The 20413-nt window shown below is 38.5% G+C and overlaps 1 non-coding gene across 1 annotated transcript; it reads right to left on the reverse strand.

The window, feature by feature from the left end:
• Window positions 1–17812: 17812 nt before the first annotated feature.
• LOC134371327 (U6 spliceosomal RNA) lies at window positions 17813–17916 on the reverse strand. The gene has a single exon (XR_010022764.1). It is a non-coding gene; the product is annotated as a U6 spliceosomal RNA (small nuclear RNA).
• Between the last annotated feature and the right edge of the window lie 2497 nt (window positions 17917–20413).

The following is a 20413-nucleotide window of genomic DNA, read 5'->3' on the forward strand; positions in this document are numbered from 1 at the left end:
CCTTCTACAAGTCATGCCACTGGGTGAGGGGATATGCAATAATATGAATGGACCCCAGTGCACTTACAAGGAATGCCTGCTTGCTTAACTGAAAAATAAGTCTTTGTTGAAAATGCAATGTTGTGTGTAAAGCCATATGATGGAGTTTGGATGTGTTGTCCCCTCCAAAACTCATGTGGAAATTTGATCTCCAATGTGGCAGTGTTGAAAACTGTTTGAGTCATGGGAGTGGATCCCTCATGAATGGATTAATGCTTTCCCTGGGGGAGGGGGGATTAATGAGTGACTTCTCACTCTATTAGTTCCCACAGGAGCTGGTTGTTTATAGGACCCTGGCACCTCCTCTTTCTCTCTCTTGCTTCTTCTCATCATGTGATCTTCTTGTACTGTCACTTTCCAGCATGAGTAGAAGCAGCCTGAGGCACCTGCCAGATGCAGCTGTCCCAGAACTGTAAGCCAAATAAAAATCTGTCCTTTATAAATTACCCTGTCTCAGGTATTCTGTTATAGCAACACAAAATGGACTAAAACACCATAATACTAGGTCCTAAAGCTTGTGGGGTAGCCCAGGCCATCTGAACACTCTGCTTTGCCCTAGGCTGTACTCTGAGCTGACAGTCTCTAGTCTCTCGATAAAGTAATCAAAGTATCACACCCACATGTATGCATATTGCCTCAAAAGTTAAAGTGGAATCACCAAACACTATGCCACTTTTTTGTGACAGAAGGTTCACGGTGTGTCTAGTAACTTGTCCTTTGCTTTGGAAAGTGTACTGTGATGTGTCCCAGATCATCGGACAGTACAACTCTAGCTGAGGAGGCCACCCTTGTACTGTTGTTGTAGACTTTGTTTCCCAACCTCTGGGTATATGTGACTCTTACCATATGATCTAGGATGTCTGCTACCTCCTATCTCCCAGTCTCTTCACAAGTTATCGTCATTATAGTGGACAAGTGTGATGGGTTTTCTCCTGTTGCCCCTGTAATAAAAATTTCTATGCTTCTCCACCATGATCTACACCCTTACAGGCTGAGCTCTAAGGCTCCATTGCTGTCTGGCTTCCAGCTGAATTTGGCTCCTAGTACGTCCTCGTTCATACAATTACAGGCCTCTCTAGGTCCTATTAATCACCCCCTCCATCTACCCCTCAGGTCTGGAGATGACAACGACTTCCTGTTGTTGTTAACCTCAGGGTATTCCAACATCTCTCTTTGGTGTACCTTAACCCTGTTTAGACCTTTGTGAATAGTCCTATCAGAAAAAAAGATAAAATTTGCCATTGATTTCTTGCCTGGCCTTGAGTTATAGGACAAGTGAGGATCACTTACTGAACGGTGTTTTCTCATAGCTGTGGTAGGGATAAATATCCACTAGATCACCAACTGAATATCAGGCTCCAGGAACTATAGCAATTTGTTCTGGAAAATAGTCCACATCTAAGACAGAGAGCTACAATTACAGTGACTACTTGATCATGTTTTTATAATACTTTGTCATTCTTTAAGACACATCTCTTTTGTGAAGCAACCAGGATCATTACCCCTGCATTTTCCAAGGTTTCAATGGTGGAACATTCTGCATTTCCTCAGGGATATGGCTTTGGATTTGATATGTTTAGTCAGATGCTTCCACTTGACCCTTATTCTATGTGTCAAAAAGTCAGTGTAGGGGTTTTACTAGCTGTTGAGGATTATAATTCCCACTAAATAATCTCACTGGTTTTGTAGTAGATTATAGATAGAGAATAATAGAACAGAATAATAGAAAATAATAGAACACGGTCCTTACTTTGAATGGTGCGATAAAGTGGCATTAAGGAGCCCAAATAATGGACATTAACGTAGGAGCCAGCATCTAATATGTTCTGAAGAGTCTGCATGGGTTGTACTGAAAAATAGCTACATGTCCCTTTATGAAAGTCTAGGAGTAAGATTCATGTTTCCTGCTGCTGATGTTGTTGGAAACTTTTTCAAAGTTACCTGATCTCCCTTTTATTCAATAAACCCTGGGTCTTTGAACTGGCTCAGATTAGGGTATTAGATGAAGGATTATGACTCTTCCTTTGTTGTCCTATGTTTGTAGGACTTTTAATTTTTTGTTTTGTTTTTCCCTTAATTACATGAGAAACTTAGTGGGCTGTCCACTTATTTATAACTACTCCCCACAAAGATTATTTCACAACAGATCAATTTGATTCCTAATGCTGCTTTTTTGGACCCTCTACTTTCCTGACTTTTGTAGCCACTGTCTGGCCGGAGCTAGTCATGATTTTTTTATTGCCATTGAAATGAAGGAAACTATTTCAGCCTTAGTATCTCCTATCAGCATTCCTGACCTTAAGAGAAAAGCTTAGTTTGGGCAGGGGATTGCACATGTTAAATCCACTGCAATATTTGTATTCTCTAAGTCTCTGAAGTTCTTCTTTAATAGTGCATTAAGAAATTGCTGGCATCTTAACTTCATTTAGCATGGGCCTTTGTTGAATCCATGTTTCAATTAATCAACCGAGCAACCAATTAGAACTACACCCTGCTGCTTATGCTAACACAATGAATTCAGAAACACTTTCTTTTTTTTTTTTTTTTTTTTTTTTTTTTATTATTTTTTTTATGCCAGAATTTTATTTTATTTTATTTTATTTTATTTTATTTTTTAAATTTTATTTTGTCGATATACATTGTAGCTGATTATTGCTCCCCATCACCAAAACCTCCCTCCCTTCTCCCTCCCCCCCTCCCCCCCACAATGTCCTTTCTGTTTGCTTGTTGTATCAACTTCAAATAATTGTGGTTGTTATATCTTCTTCCCCCCCCCCCCCCGGTTTGTGTGTGTGTGTGTGTATGTGTGTGTGTGGATTTATATATTAATTTTTAGCTCCCTCCAGTAAGTGAAAACATGTGGTATTTCTCTTTCTGTGCCTGACTTGTTTCACTTAATATAATTCTCTCAAGGTCCATCCATGTTGTTGCAAATGGCAGTATTTCATTCGTTTTTATAGCTGAGTAGTATTCCATTGTGTAGATGTACCACATTTTCCGTATCCACTCATCTGATGATGGGCATTTGGGCTGGTTCCAACTCTTGGCTATTGTAAAGAGTGCTGCGATGAACATTGGGGAACAGGTATACCTTCGACTTGATGATTTCCATTCCTCTGGGTATATTCCCAACAGTGGGATGGCTGGGTCGTATGGTAGATCCATTTGCAATTGTTTAAGGAACCTCCATACCATTTTCCATAGAGGCTGCACCATTTTGCAGTCCCACCAACAATGTATAAGAGTTCCTTTTTCTCCGCAGCCTCGCCAGCATTTATTGTTCATAGTCTTTTGGATTTTAGCCATCCTAACTGGGGTTAGATGGTATCTCAATGTGGTTTTGATTTGCATTTCCCGGATGCTGAGTGATGTTGAGCATTTTTTCATATGTCTGTTGGCCATTTGTATATCTTCCTTAGAGAAATGCCTACTTAGCTCTTTTGCCCATTTTTTAATTGGGTTGCTTGTTTTCTTCTTGTAAAGTTGTTTGAGAATGAAACTAGATCCATACCTCTCACCGTATACTAAAATCAACTCAAAATGGATTAAGGATTTAAATATACACCCTGAGACAATAAAACTTCTTAAAGAAAACATAGGAGAAACACTTCAGGAAATAGGACTGGGCACAGACTTCATGAATACGACCCCAAAAGCACGGGCAACCAAAGGAAAAATAAACAAATGGGATTATATCAAACTAAAAAGCTTCTGCACAGCAAAAGAAACAATTAAAAGAGTTAAAAGACAACCAACAGAGTGGGAGAAAATATTTGCAAAATATACATCTGACAAAGGATTAATATCCAGAATATATAAGGAACTCAAACAACTTTACAAGCAGAAACACTTTCAAGTACATTATAGACATATTAAAAGTGGAATTTAATGTTACTGTCTTTTTCCTTGGCGTGGCACCCTCAGAATCTATTCCTACATATATTTTTAGAATTTTTCAGATATAGATAATCAAAATCTGTCAATTCTTTTGGAAGATAATTTTTCCCTCTTAGGTCTGATATTGCTATTGGCCCAGGGAATGCTGGCATGTGACTCTGTGTCTAGGTTTGCAGAGACTGAGAAATCATTGGGAATATGGAATGAGAAAGCATAGGGTACACAATGAGAAACAACAAAAACAGCTCCACAAGTGAAAATGTTTCTAGGCTCATTAATGATGACAGGAATAACTTCATCAGACAAGGAGGCAAGGGGAACTCAGTTAATGTTAGAGGTTTGAGTCTTTTGGGTCAATTGATACTGTACAACTTCTTCATTATGAGTCTTAGGGTTCAATGCTTTGCCAACTAAAAAACTAATTCCTACACAAAAGACCCGGTGAGACTGTAGACTTAATGGACGTTGTAATTTGCAACTCTGTCATTCAAAATCTTCCTTTAATTTCAGCTATTTCAGCCCTAACTGCAAGTGTCACTTTTGAAGTACAAACATAGTCCCAACTTTTCAGTATATGCCTTGCATTGAGAATTCATTTTAGACTTTTCCTTTTATAAACAATCTAATGATGCAAGCAATAACCATTCTAACCCACAGTCCTTGATATTTTTTAATGCTGCTCACACTGGTCTATGGTCATGGCTATTCACACTCCCAAAATTTTACATTCACTTGGGACTTTGATTAATGGCATTCCAGATTGTAATATAATTCACTGTTTTACCAATATCTGCTATTAGACGACAGAGAGCCTTATCACTTTCTCCTTTCTAGATTATCTTAGTATTAAGTCCAAACAGGGTTACCTACAAAGACTTTGGATTTGGAATTTTAAGCTCACAGTAAATAGTGGCAATAAAGAAAGAAGAATTGGCACAGCATCACTAAGAGAGGACTAGTGTCTCCAGTATTGGGAAGTGATCAGGATTTTTGTAATGTCTCTCTGACTTAGACCCCTTTGCCATTCACATACCCAAGATTGAAGGAATGCACAATGGCAGGGCATCACGCATGTCACACATAATAGAAGAAGGTGACCCAGGAAATGTGTTCCATGACCCCAACCTAGAAACAGAAGGCAGCACAGGTGGGATCACTCCTCCCTCAAACTGACAGGAGTCCCCTGACAATAGGTGAGACCCACACCATTGGCAAAGAGAATCAATTGGCAGAAACACCAAACACCAAACATATACAGCTGAGGGAAACACTATCCTCTACCAAGCCTGACACTACCCATTTTCCCCAAGAGATGGCAAGGTGGGCAGGCAGAACTAGACAGAAAAACCCAGTGCCACAAGGAGCAGCTCCATCTGGGGAGCCTCTTTGTCACCATGGGCCCAAGACACTCCTTACCTGATCAGAGACAACTGGGTGAAGGGGGAGGGAGCAAACAAGTGTCAGTGAGGGGATTCCCACCACACCCCTCTCCCAACAAAAGACCCAGCAGCCCAGCCTGGGAAAGTCCTTTTACCGCTTCACACAGCACAAGCAGGAGGCCCATCTGCACCAGATAAGCAAACAAACCAAAATAGCACCCCACAACCCCTGAAAACTGAACTGCTTTTGGAACCACAGTGCACAAATTAGGCCAGTACCTGCATGCTAAAATTAAACAGGAGACTGCTTGCAAGAGTAACAGATAAGACCCAGAATCTCCTCACATAATAAAGTGTCCAAGACATTATTGAAAATCACCCATCACACTAAGAACCAGGAAAATCTCAACTTGAATGAGAAAAGTCAAACAGATGCAACACCAAGATGAATTAGATAATGCCACACATATCTGATTTGTTTATCTGTTTGTTTTGTTTTTTTGTACCTGGCTGGTGTGGGAATCTGAACCCTTGACTTTGCTATTAGACCACACTCTAAGCAATTAAGCTAACCAGCCAGCCATATTAACATCTTTGATTGAGAGAATGTGACTGCTGGGACTACTGCACACAGTACTGAGAGCTGTGGTCTTTTAAGCCTCACAGAATTGTCCAAGGTCCTTGCTTTGAATTAGGGAGATGAGTGAAGACTGTGGACTTTGAATAAACCAAGGTTTGTTTAAGCACATTTGATGAGCTCCTTAGTGTTAATTACAACAGGTACAGAACTATAATCCCTACCCTTATTTTCTGTACAACAGAGAATGTAATAATTTGTATATAACAAGGTAGTTGGTTTTCCAAATATAAATAATGATAATATCAAATTATGACTCTAAGGATGAATGAAACTATAATTTTCTCAATAATTATTTGCTGATTGATTGCTTTGGTTGCCTGTAAAAAACAACAATATTAGAAAAAACAAGTTTAGAAAAAAAAATTTTGATTAGATTGATGTTGAGGAGGTAAGCCCCTGCCGACAGAAAACAGAAGCATGGGGCACCATTGTTTGGGTAGCCTGCTACTGCCATAGATACCACCACCACGTTGGTGGTCCGTGACAGCCACCACCACAGCCACCACTACTACAAAGGCATCCCCCCACCATAGCAGCAGCCACCACTGCTGTGCAGGCAGCCTGTCAACCACTCCACTGCATCAACACAAGGAGGGTCACCTGTAGAGCCTAGGGAAAGAGGTGAGAAAGTGAAGACCTAGGACCCAGTGACCCAACCCACAGGGGGAATTACACTGTCCCCACAGTAGCATACCTACGAGTGGGAGGTATGTGTACAGCCCATGTGACTGCCTTGATCTGGGAGACACATACAGAACTCCCAGAATGCAGAAACCTAGGATAGCCCAACAGAGTAAGAAAGAACTTTCCCAACCACCACCAACGCATCCTGCAACTGGGGGAAGCAAGGTCCCAGGAGGAACCTCTGCTTATAGAAAAGAGGAAAGAGAAACCCTGTCCATGTTCACCCATTCAAACTGAGGAGTCCCAGTATGCCCCAGTTCACCCATCAGGGTCACAGGATGCTAGCTGTGTTGTCAACAAGCCAGCCCAGGGTCACCCACACTAGCCAAAGAGGGGCAGGGCACCAAGGTGCTTCTTTCAAGAACTCAATAGCTTGTCCACATCCTCAATGACCCAATATAACATCACTAACCTCAGCAAGGAAACAATCAGTGTTCTAGTGCCTAGGCCATGAAGGCACTCACATGCAACTCTGAAACTGAATAAAGATGAATTACTTACATGGAGACTATGCTACTATGTCTGTCCAGAACCAATACTAAAACACCCTACTCAACAGTCAATATAGAACACTACAGGAGGAAGTCTCTCTCCTCAAAGGCCACTGCAGAGTTATAGGAGAAGTAATTGGTCCACCAAATGACCAAACATCAATGTAGAAATAATAGAAATACAAGCAAAAACAACAACAATAAAAACAAGAAAATGTGACACCACTAAAGGAATATAATAATTCTCAAGTGCCAAACCCTACAGAGCAGGAAATCCTTGAAATGACTCAGTAGGAATTCTGAGTAACAATCTTAAGGAAACTCAATGAGATATAAGTAGACTCAGATGACACAACGAAATGAGAAAAACTATCCAAGTTACAAAGGAGTAAATTTACAAAGAGATTAATACCTTAAAGAAGAATGTAGCAGAACTCCTGGAACGAAGGATTCATTCAACAAAATAAAAAGCACAGCTGAGAGCTTGAGCATCAGGCTAGAGCAAGCAGAAGAAAGAATTTCTGACCTTGAAGACAGCCTTTCTGAAATAACCCAAGAAGACAAAACAAAACAAACGAAACAAACAAAAATCAAGAACATATAAAATCACTATCAGACAACCTTAAGCACACAAGCACCTGAATCATGGGTGTTCCAGAAGAGAAGGAGAAAGAAAAAGGCATTAAAAACCTATCAATAAAATAAGAAGAGAAAGCTTCCCAGGTATATGGAGAGACATGAACTATGTACAGATCCAGGGGTTTCAAATATCCCCAAACATATTCAGTCCAAAAAGATTCTCTCTGAGACACATTATAGTCAAACTAGCAAAGCTCAAAGACAAATAGAGAATCATAATAGCAGCAAGAAAATAGTGTCAAGTAACCCATCAGACTAAGACCAGACTTCTAAACAGAAATGCTACAGAGCAGAAGAAAATGGGATGATATATTCAAAATACTAAAGGAAAAAAACGGTCAGCCAAGAATAAATAGCAAAACTATCCTTCAGAAACGAGGGAGAAATAGTGTGTTTACCAGAGAAACAAAAAATGTGGGTGTTCACCACCACACATCCAGGCCTGCAAGAAATCCTCAAGGGAGTTCTGCATCTAAAATCCACAAAGTGATGTTCACTACCACAAACACAAAAGAAAGAAGAAAACCCTCTGGTTGAGCAAAAATGAAAATGAGAAAGAAAAAGAAACTAAACATACCACTGCAAAATACCAATAAACATCAATGACAAAAAATAAAAGGAGAAGTAAGAAACAAAAGCTATTTAAAAACATCAAAGCAAAAATTGATAAAATGCCAGGAGTAAGACAATACCTTTCAATAATAACCCTAAATGTAAATGTATTAAACTTCCCACCCCAAAGACACAGACTAACTGATTGGATTAAAAAGCCAGACCCAACTATATACTGTGTTCAAGAGACTCACTTCACATGTAATGACACACACAGATTAACTGTAAAGGGTTGGAAAAGACATATCACACAAATGGAAATCAAAAATGAGCAAGAGTTGCTATTTTTATGTTAGCTAAAATAGACTTTAAACCAATAACCATAGAAAGAGACAAAGAAGGCCACTATATAACGAGAAGGGGATCTACCCAGAAAGAAGACATAACAATCATATATATGCACCCAACACCAGAGTACCCAGATATATAAAGCAAACACTATTAGACCTAAAGAAAGAGATAGACCCAATACAATTATAGTAGTGGAACTTGACACCATTCTCTCAGCATTGGACAGATCACCTGAGCAAAAAGCCAACAGAGAGACACAGGATTTGAACTACAGTTTAGACCAATTAGACCTGGCAGATATCTACAGAACATTTCACCTTACAACTAGAAAATATACATTCTTCTCATCAGCACATGGAACATTCTCCAGGACAGACCACATGACAGGTCACAAATCAAGTCACAACAAATTTAAAAATATTGAAATCATTTCAAGTATCTTTTCAGATCAGAATGTATTAAAACTAGAAATCAATAACAAGCAAAACTCTGGAAACAACACAAATACATGGAAATTGAACAACATGCTCCTGAACAACCTATGGATCCAAGAAGAAATTAAACAGGAAATTAATAATTTTTTGAAACTCACGAAAATAAAGACACATCATACCAAAACCTGTGGGATACTGCAAAAGTAGTACTAAGAGGGAAGTTTACTGTAATAAACACATATCAAAATAATACAGTGATTTCAAATGAACAACCTAACATTACACCTCAAAGAACTAGAAAAACAAACACAATCCATTGCCCAAATCAGTAGATGGAAAGAAATAATTAATATTACAGCAAAAGTAAACACAATAAAGACCCCCAAAGTAGTACAAAAGATCAGCATAACAAAAAAGTTGTTCTTTTTGAGAAGATAAACAAAATAGACAAACTATTAGCTTGGCTAACTAAAAAAATAGAAAAGAGAAGACCTGAATAACAAAGATAAGAAATGAAAAAGGAGACATTGCAACCAAAGCACAGAAATACAGAGAATCGTTAGAGACTGTTATAAACAAATACATGACAACAAATTTGAATACATGGAGGAAATGGATAAATTTTTGGACATATACAAACTACCAAGGCTGAACCAAGAAGAAATAGAAAACATGAACAGACCAATAACAGGAAATGATATTGAAGCAGTAATCAGCAGTCTTCCAACAAAAAAAGCCCAAGACTATATGGCTTTACTGCTGAATTCTACCAAAACTTTCAAGAGGAATTAATATCAATTCTCTTCAAATGATTTCAAAAAATTGAAACAGAGTCCATTCTCCCAAACTAATTCTATGAAGCCAGTATCACCCCCATACCAAAACCAGACAAAGATGCATCAAAAAAAGAAAACTACAGGTGAGTATCTCTGATGAATGTAGATACAAAATCCTCAACAATATATTAGCAACCAGGATACAGCAACACATGAAAAAAATTATACTCCATGATCAAGTAGGATTCATTCCAGAGATGCAAGGATGGTTCCACATATATATCAATAAATGTGATACACCACATCAATAAAATCAAGGACAAAATCTATATGATTATCTCAATAGACACATAAAAAGCATCTGACAAAGTTCAATGTCCTTTCACAGTAAAGAATCTCAGCAAATTAGTATAGAAGGAAAGTATGCCAACACAATAAAAACCATGTATGGCAAACCCATTCCTAATATCATCCTGAATGAGGAAACACTTTCAGCAGGAATAAGAACAAGACAAGGATGCCCACTCTCACAACTCCTATTTAACATAAGATTGGAAGTACTAGCCAGAGCAATCAGACAAGTGAAAGAAACGAAGGGCATCCTGATTGGAAATGATGAAGTCAAACTGTCCCTGTTGGCAGATGACATGATGCTATATAAAGAAAAACCTTAAGACTCTACCAAAAAACTCTTAGAGCTGATAAAGAAATTCAGTAAAGTTGCAGGATACAAAATTATCAGGCAAAATCAGTAGCACTTTTACACTCCAATAATGGACTAGCAGAAAAAGAAATCAGGAAATCAAGCCCATTTACCTAGCAATCAATTTAACCAAGGAAGTGAAAGATCTCTACAGTAAGAACTACAAGTCACTACCAAAAGGATTTGAAGAGGACAAAAAATGATGGAAAGACATTCATTCCATACTCTTGAATCGGAAGAATTAATATTGTGAAAATGTCCAAACTACCAAAAGTAAAGTACAGGTTCAATGTGACCCCCATCAAAATACTAATGATATTCTTCACAGAAATAGAAAAAAAAATCCTAATGTTCATATGGAACATCAAAAGATCCCAAATAGCCAAAGCAATCCTGAGCAAAAAAAAAAAAAAAAAAAAATCTGGAGGCATTATACTACCTGGATTCAAACTGTACTACAAAGCTATTGTAACCAAAACAGCATGGTACTGGCATAAAAACAGACACTCAGCCTAGTGGAACAGAATAGAGAACCCAGATATCAATCCATGTACTTACAGCCAACTGATGTTTGACAAAGGCAACAAGAATATACATTGGGGAAAAGACTGCCTCTTCAACAAACTGTGTTGGGAAAACTGGACACCCATATAAAGAAGAATCAAACTAGACCTATACCTCTTGCTATATACCAAAGTCAACTGAAAATGGATTAGAGACTTAAAAAAAGACCTGAAAGTATAAAACTCCTACTAGGAAACATAGGGGAAATACTTCAGGAAGTAGGATTGGACAAAGACTTTATTTATATGACCCCCAATAGAACAGGCATCAAAAGGAAATATTAACAAATGGGATTACATCAAACTAAAAAGCTTCTGCACAGCAAAAGAAACAATTAACAGAACAAAATGATAACCTACAGAATGGGAGAAAATATTTGCAAATTATGCATCTGACAAAGGATTAATAACCAGAGTAAACAAAACACAAACAACTAAACAGTAAGAAAACAAGCAACCCATTTAAAAAATGAGCAAATGAGCTGAATAGGCATTTCTCAAAGGAAGATATACAAATGGCCAACAGACATGTGAAAAAACGCTGAACATCACTCAGCATCAGGAAAATGCAAATCAAAACAACACTGAAATATCATTTCATCTCAGTTAAACTGGCCATTATCAAAAAGACAGAGAATAATAAATTCTGATCAGGATGCAGAAAAAGGGGAACCTTCCTACACTGTTGGTAGTTCTGTAAACTAGTGCAGCCATTATGTAAAACAGTATGGAGGTTTCTTGAACAACTGCAGCTACAAATGCCATATTATTCAGGCAACCCCAGTGCTGGGTTCATGCCCAAAGGAATGGAAATAATCATGTCGAAGGATACACGCACTCCCATGTTTATCACAGCTCTATTTACAGTATCCAAGTTATGGAGCCAACCTAAATGACCATCAATGGATGACTGGATAAGGAAAATGTGGCATATATACACAATGAATACTACTCTGCCATAAAAAAAGAATGAAATTCTGCCATTCACAGCAACATAGATGAAGTTAGAGAAAATTATGTTAAGTGAAATAAGCTAGGCACAGAAAGAGAAATACCACATCCTCACTCATAAGTTGGAACGAAAAAATAAACAAATAAACAAAAAGAGAAAGAAAGAAAGAAATATCAATCACAATAATTAGTTGATCTTTAAAAAGGAGAGAACAGAACTGAGGACATCAGAGGCGGGAAAATGGGAAGAGGAGGTAGAGTTAGTGAGAAATTGGTAAAAGGCCACAAAAAATGATTACATTGTATAATGCTGAATATACTAATTATCCTGATTGGAGCATCACATATTGCACACAGGTATTGATATTTAATGCTATACCCCACAGATATGTACAATTGATTAAGTTTCAATAGAAAAGATTGATATTGAAATGACTCTTTCAACTCAATTTGTGATGATCTTGAAGAATACAGCATTTCTTGGTGTCGAAAACTGTAGGATTTACCGAAAAGAAACTACTTTAAGAGTCACTGTCCTTATATTCTCTAGTAGGGACCATGCAATGTATTTTGACATGCAGTATGTCATTAAAATTTAAAACCCATACAATAACAAATCCCCTCCGCCAAAAAAAAAAAAAAAAAAACCCTCTGGGGTTGAGTTTAATTCTCTTATTGTATTGTTCAGTTTTATAATTTCTATTTGTTTTTTTAAAAAATAATCTGTAGTTATTTGCTGAAATTTTTTCTTTTTCTTTTGTTTCAAGATAATTTGTAATTGGTGTTGAAACATTTTTATCACAGTTACTTTAAACTCCTTATTGGATAACCCATTATCTAATTGCTCTTGGTGTTGGCTTCTGTTCACTGACTTTTCTCATTCAAGTTGCTATTTTCCTGGTTCTTAGTATGAAGAGTAATTTTCAATAATGTCTTGGACACTTTGTCTATCGTGTGAGGAGATTCTGGGTCTTATCTGTTACTCTTGCATGCAGTCTCCTATTTAATTTTAGCATGCAGGTACTGGCCTAATTTGTGCGCTGTGGTTCCAAAAGCAGTTCAGTTTTCAGGGGCTGTGGGGTGCAATTTTGGTCTGTTTGCTTATCTGGAGCAGATGGGACTCTCACTGGTCTCTGCTTGTGCTGCGTGAAGGGGTAAAAGGGGTTCCCCAGGCTGGGCTACTGGGTCTCTTGTTGGGGAAAGGGTGTGGTGAGAATCTCCCTACTGGCACTTTTTCGCTCTCTTCCCCCATCACCCAGTTTTCTCTGATCTGGTAAGGAGTGTCTTGGGCCCATGGTGACAAAGAGGCTCCCAGATGGAGCTGCTTCTTATGGGACTGGGTTCTTCCGTCTGGTTCTGCCTGCCCACCTTGGCATCTCTTGGGGAAAATGGTTAGTGTTAGGCTTGGAAGAGGAGAGTACTTCCTTCGGCTGCTTATATTTGTGGTGCTACCAATTGATTCTCTTTGCCAATGGTGTGGGGCTCACCTGTTGTCAGGGGACCCCCAGCAGTTTGAGGGAGGAGTGATCCCACGTGTGCTGCCTTCTGTTGCTAGGTTGGGGTCATGAAACACAGGTCCTGAGTCACGGTCTTCTGTTGTGTGTGAGATGCAAGATGCCCTGCCGTGTGCATTCGTTCAATCTTGGGGTCCCAAACAGCTCTCTTTCTTCTTAACCACCTTCCAGAGTTCTCCTCTAGTTGTCCTTTGAGCTTACCCAAAGCTTATACTTACGCTCAGAAGGCAGGAGCAGAGAGAAATGGGTTCACACCATATTGTCTATACCTGAACTACCGGGGTTGAATTGTTATAATGGTGAGAAAATGTACGTAACTTCCTAGGGTGGCTCAGCTAAAATTACAGGGTCAGGATTCAACCCCAGTCTGCCTAAACCTAAATTCTATGCTCTTTCTTCTTTACCCAACTGTTGAATTTTAGGGAGATATGAAATGGAAACATATACTAATTGATAGTAAAAATGTCTCCTCAGCCAGCATCCTTGTTTGCCGTAAGAAGTTCATTTTGTTTAAAAGGTGTTTGTGCCCCAATCTCCCTATCTTGAGTGATAAATAGTGATTGAGAGAAGGACACAGATATAACCAGCTGCTGATTTTTCAAATGTTCCTTTTCCGTGCCACTTGAAGTTGTATTCCTCTGCTATACAATTAACACATTTTAAACCAGATGCCTCGCAAATAACCCTAGCTTCTCAACATGGCACTGAGATGGGAAAATGACTATTTTTTCCACATCTAACCTGGGGTGAAAGTAGATCATCACCAATGTGTTTGAGGTCCCCACTTGCTTCTACACAGGGAAACACTGAATCTGTTGTAGAACTGGTTACATAAATAGTCCAGTGACAGGACTGTCCTTTTCAAGTGATTATACATGAAAAAAAAGCAAGTTATATTTAGAACAGAAGAACAAACAACTTTCCTCAACAGCAGTCATTCACAGTGTGTTCATAGCTTCATGTATTGCGCCATGAAAGGAAGCAGCAAAATGGATCAGGATTAAGTCAGCCTTCAAGGACAGTCCTTTGTTAAGACTAAATTTATCCTGGTATAATGGCCCCTTTATATAACACTATGGGATACATATCTGACTCCCTGGCTAAAAACTGAAAAGAAATGGAATTTAAAACGTAAGCCTGTGAACAATGGATGGATCTGTTGATAAAAGTAAGCCTGCAATAATCCCACTCCTTCTGTGAAAATCCTATTTTTCAGTGAAGGTGGAAAGTGATGGATCCTGTTATGGTATTCTGGGTCCCCCATCAGGGGTTTCCTTTGCTTTTTTTCGATGAAAGGCAGAAAATGTCTTAGTTTAAGAGCACACAGTCTACTGCTGAGTGAGCTCTGACCTTGGGCACACCCCAAGCAGGCAGTTTAAGTGCACAGTTTGGCAAGTCCAGGGAAGACTCCTAGAATCAGTTGATAAATAAAATAAGAAGGATTTTCTCCATCTGATGGGAGCCATGTGTCTCCTGCCGCAGACTTTTCCTTTCTTTGTATTTAGAAGATATCATGTTAGGAAATGGCAAAACTGTACTTCTGTTCCTTTGGTTTGGAATTCTCTTTTCTTAACTCTCTGTCGTGGAAAGCCTTTTCATTCTCCAAGGTCCAGTACAAATGCTGACCATGAGCTCTGTGTCTTGCTCAGCTTTGCACAGCAATGCCTACCTCTCACGGCACACATAGGGGAACCTCTGTGAGTTGTCTGCAGTTCATCCTTAGATCTTAGCACCACCCTTCCCCGACCCCCAGACCTTCTCCTTTCTTATCGTAGGCTGTGTGGCACTTTCTAAGTGTATATTTTTGTGATTATTTCATTTGTATCTGTCTCTCTCATGGTCAGTTCTGTTTTTTACTATTATATTCCCAGAATAAAGCATATTGCTTCATGCATCTTTTGCAGAGAAAATAAACAAACAAGCAAGTGTGAAAACATTTGCTGAATATTGGATTAATACAATTTTAAGTCAAACTGACTTAATTAGCAGAGCTTTAACAAAAGGTCTTTACTGGGACAACTGCATTGTAGCCACATCTGAATAAGTAACCAAGGGATGCTAATGAAAGCTCAAGTGAACAAAAGAATTTACATTTATAGCAGTGGTCCTTGCTACAAATAAGTTCCTTGGACCTAGTTTGCTGAACAAAGCAAAAGCCTAACAAACACTAAAATTGGTGTGAATGTTCATTCCCACGACATATCGGAAAGAGAGTCCTGATGCTTTGTCAGGTCCATGAAGAGGGTACCCTCCCCCTATGGAGCTGGTGTATGATCAGGACATGTTGACTGTAGCTCTCAGGGCTTTTGACTATAGCTGCTGAGGGATTTCAGGTACCATCTGGGAGTAGAAGGGGGCCAGTTTGTGTGTTTCCCAACCACAGTAATTGCTGGTCAATGGGTGGAGCAAGTCAAAGTCATTGGTACCAATGAATTTAGTCCAGTGGTTCTTGTTTTAAAAATTGGAATGATTTTATTTTTTCTAATAGAAATTTCCTAACTCTGGCTTACCTCCAGATGATGCTGATAGCCATGCTGGGGGAAGAACACGCTACAAGAAAACTCTGAGAGCTGTCTGCTGGGCACATTGATTGTGTGAACCCTGGAGCATCTATAGGGTTGAGAGGAATTCTGAGAGGGTGTCCGCAACTCTTCCTCTCTGTTGGTGTCTGACTGTTCAAATTGGAGGTGTTTTTGAATGGAACTCCGTCAAATATGGGAAGGAAGATCATAACTTTATCTTTTGCCTTAAATTTTTAAAACTTTATTTTAACCTTCAGTTTTTAATCTGGTAATACCCATGTTTCAGTGAAGAAAACATAGTAGAAATTTCCAGATTTTGGATTTTAGATGCTGAAGAGCCTGTCACCTATATTTTTATTTCTGGGGTAATTTCAATGGGAAGAGAGTTGGAGGGTTGAAAAAGGAGTTACATGCCTGTAGCCAATTTAGCCATTTAAAGGTTATTTTAAAGGTTTTTTTAACCGCCTACTCCTTTTCTGGCTGTTATAAAAGTAGAATTTATTTTTTATTTTTTGAACTTAACTTTAGAAATGGTATTATATGCTTTGCCATCTCTACCTTTTAAATTTCTAGGAGTCTACAAATTATTAGTAAAAGTTAATAAACTTTATTTATACTAGTTAATTATGAAATGATCAATTTAATGAGTAAATATTCATTGCTATTTTCTTTTTACCGAGAAGTATTTACCTCGTAAATAGTCCATGCGAATTAAATGTAAGATTTATCTGAAAGTAGTTTATAAGCTCAAATTGCTATGTAGTAACAGAATTTTCAATAATTACTTTCAAATTACCAAATAAATACGCTCATTCTGCTGGGAATGTGATTTATTGTCCATTTTCTCTATGGAAAAAAAAAGATGTAAGTAATGGTGAGCTTTGAAAGAGGTGAATCAAAGGTCAGGTCTTCACAGCCAACTGCAGAAACACAGAAACCTCTGCATGCCTTTTCTATCGAATCTCAGTGATGGCTCCAGAGGCTGAAGCATGGCCAGGCCTTATCAAAATTGTAAAGGGGATAAATATTGTCTTCTCTTATAGCCTGCTTCCTCATTTAGTACCCTGGTAAATTCCTTACTATATTTTTGTCCTGCAAGGAAGAAAGATTAGGTTCGTTTGGTTTTGTTATTTTTTTGGTTGTAATCTACAGAATCAATGGTTTGGCTTCAGGAAAACAAGAGATGTTATAAAAAGCATCCTGGATTTAAGCATTACTTAAATCTCAGCAGAACTGAATATAAAGCATCATGAGGAGGGACCAGGGCAGCCCTGGGAACCTCAGCAGCAGAAGCCTATAAAACTCTTCCCTGGCGCTGCCTTAAATGACTCCCCTCAGGTGACATGGTGTCTGTGCCTCTGTTTCAAGTCTCAGGCTTCTGTAAGAGAGAACCCTGAGGTGGCCAGCTTGGATTAAGAGAAAGGTCATGTCATAGAGTCGTAGTCACCTGGAGCCTCCTCTTGTCCTTTCAGAGAGTGCGAAGGAGCCAGGCAGCCATGACAAGGGGTAACACTTGTCCTTGGAGGAAAACAGCTAAAACTAATCACATCTGGCTGTACATTATATTTGAAAAGTGCTTTACCATTTCTTTAGAACTTTCACATTTGAAACACTAGGATATACTCTGGAGACCAATGAAAAAATAAATGCAATAAAAGAAAATAACTCCCCATTTTCCAAAATATGAAATCCTTCACCAGTTTTCATGTCACCCTTGTGCAGGGGCCGTGGTGATCTCTGTATCATTTCAAGTTTAGTACATGAGCTGCCAAAGTGAGCACCCAGATTGTTTCTTTCTGGTGCTTGTGTTTTTCCACCTTACATGTGATAAATCTGGGTTGTAACCCAAAGACATCATTCCTGATAGCCCCAAGATCTGCTCCATATGCTGTGGTTGTAACAGAGTCAACCATTCGATTTGGTTATTGTGCCTCAAGACAATATCGCAGATATTTTAAAGATTATGTTTGTAAGCAAGTTGATTCAGTTGGGAAATGTCCATCTCCTCTCTTCGTTTTTCTTGTCTTCTCTAAGAGACATATGGTTGGGTAACCAGGTCTGCTCATTTCTTTTTACCCTAAATTTTCGCATCCATATATTATATGGACACGAAGAAGTTCTGAGGGAGGGACTATTTTTTCATAACATGAGGAACCAGCTATTTTAGTAAATTAGTCTCGGTAATCTTTGTTTCTCTTTCTCTTTTTAAGTGCGTAGAATACTGACCCTTCTGTTTTAAAAGCTTTTCTCTATGTATAATTCTTTTCAAAAGTACCTTAAATTCTGGAAATATTTAGTAGGATGTGTCCTACTTAATTTCTCCAGTTTAGTTGAGGATATGTTTTTTTTCAAACTTGTGCCAGAAATTACAAAAAAATGCCTCTGATATTGAAATATTTGGGTGCTTAACATTTTACCTTCCTGTGGAAATCAATTGCATTCTACTTTTTAAATAGACTTTTTTTTATTGGTTATGAATAGTCATGAGATACAAAGCTGATTGTCACCCCTCGTGCCCATGATGTGAGGGCTGGATTCATTCTGGCTGTATACCCATTACCACAAACTGCATTTGTACCCCATGTCCCCCACCCAATTATCCCCAACCTCCCTCCCCCTACCCCCTTCCCCCCACTCCATTTTGTAGCCCATAGAATGTTCTCTCCCTCTGCAAGTCCAATGCACTACTATGGTCTTTCTTTCCTTCCTTCTTTCTCTCTTAGCTCCCATATATGAGTGAGCACATGTGGTATTCATCCCTCTGTGCTTTGCTTATTTCACTCAACATAAGTTTCTCCAGGTTCATCCATGTTGTTGCAAATGGGAGAATTTCATTCTTTTTTAAGGCAGAGTAGTATTCCATAGTGTATATATACCACAGTTTCCTTATCCAGTCATCCATCGATGAACATTTAGGTTGGTTCCATGTCTTGGCTATTGTAAACAGAGCTGCAATAAACATGGGAATGCAGGTATCCCTTTGACTTGATGATTTCCATTCCTCTGGGTATATACCCAGAAGTGGGATTGCTGGATTGCATGGAAGATCTATCTGTAGTTGTTTGAGAAACCTCCGTACTGTTTTCCATAGTGGTTGTACTAATTTACAGTCTCAACAACGGTATAGGAGTGTTCCCTTTTCCCCACACCCTCGCCAGGCTTTGTTATTCACCATCTTTTCGATTATAGCCAGTCTAACTGGGTGAGATGGTGACAATGTAGTTTTAATTTGCATTTCCCTGATGGCTAGTGATGTTGAGCATTTTTTCATGTACCTGTTGGTCACTTGTATGTCTTCCTTTGAAAAATAGACTTTTTTTTAAAGAACAGTTTTAGATTTACAAAAAAATCGAGAAGATAGTACAGAGAATTCCCATACATCTCGTACCAAATTTCCATTATTATTATCTTATATTACCATGACACATTCACTACACTTAATGAACAAATATTAATACATTATTATTAAAGTTCATAGTTTATTTAGATTTCCTTAGTTTTTAATCTAATGGCCTTGTTCTCGTCTAGGATTCCATCCAGGATACCATGCTACATTTATTTTTCATGTCCTCTTCTTGGCTGTGAAGTTTCTGAGACTTTCATCGTGTTTGATTTTCTTGACAGTTTTAAGGGCTTACTGATGAGTTACTTTGTAGGATGTCCCACTACTGGACTTTGCATGATGTTTATCTCATGAACACAGAGATCAAATGCCATTTTAATCATGTACGAAATATTACCTTGGGATGTGACAGGTAGAAAAAGGAGGTTATTGGGATTTTGAGCTCTGGACTACTTGGTTTGCATATGAAAGGCATGCTCTCAGGCAAGTTGTTTGCTCTCTCTAGGTATTAGCTAACCTTGGGAGGAGCAGTCCCTCCTTGGGTGCACAGTATCCCAAGATGTCAAGCATCAAACAATAAATAAAATAAAAGGAATAATTAGTATGCAACCATGGATCATTTTACTGTCTCTACCATTGTGCCTTTTCCAGAATGTCACATAATTGGGGTCATTCAATATGTAGACTTTTCAGATTGGCTTCTCTCACTTAGCAACACACATTTAAGGTTTTATAGCTCACTTACTTAAAATTGGTGAGCCACATTCCATTGAATGTATATACCACTGTGTGTTTATCCATTCTCCTACTGAAGGATATCTTGGTGGCTTCAGTTTTTGGTGATTATGAATACAGCTGCTAAAAACATTCATGTGCAGGTTATTCTGTGGGCATACATTTTGCAATCAATTGGGTAACTATCTAAGAGTATGACT

Source organism: Cynocephalus volans, chromosome 2 (genome assembly GCF_027409185.1).
Source record: "Cynocephalus volans isolate mCynVol1 chromosome 2, mCynVol1.pri, whole genome shotgun sequence".
NCBI classification, from domain to species: Eukaryota; Metazoa; Chordata; class Mammalia; order Dermoptera; family Cynocephalidae; genus Cynocephalus; species Cynocephalus volans.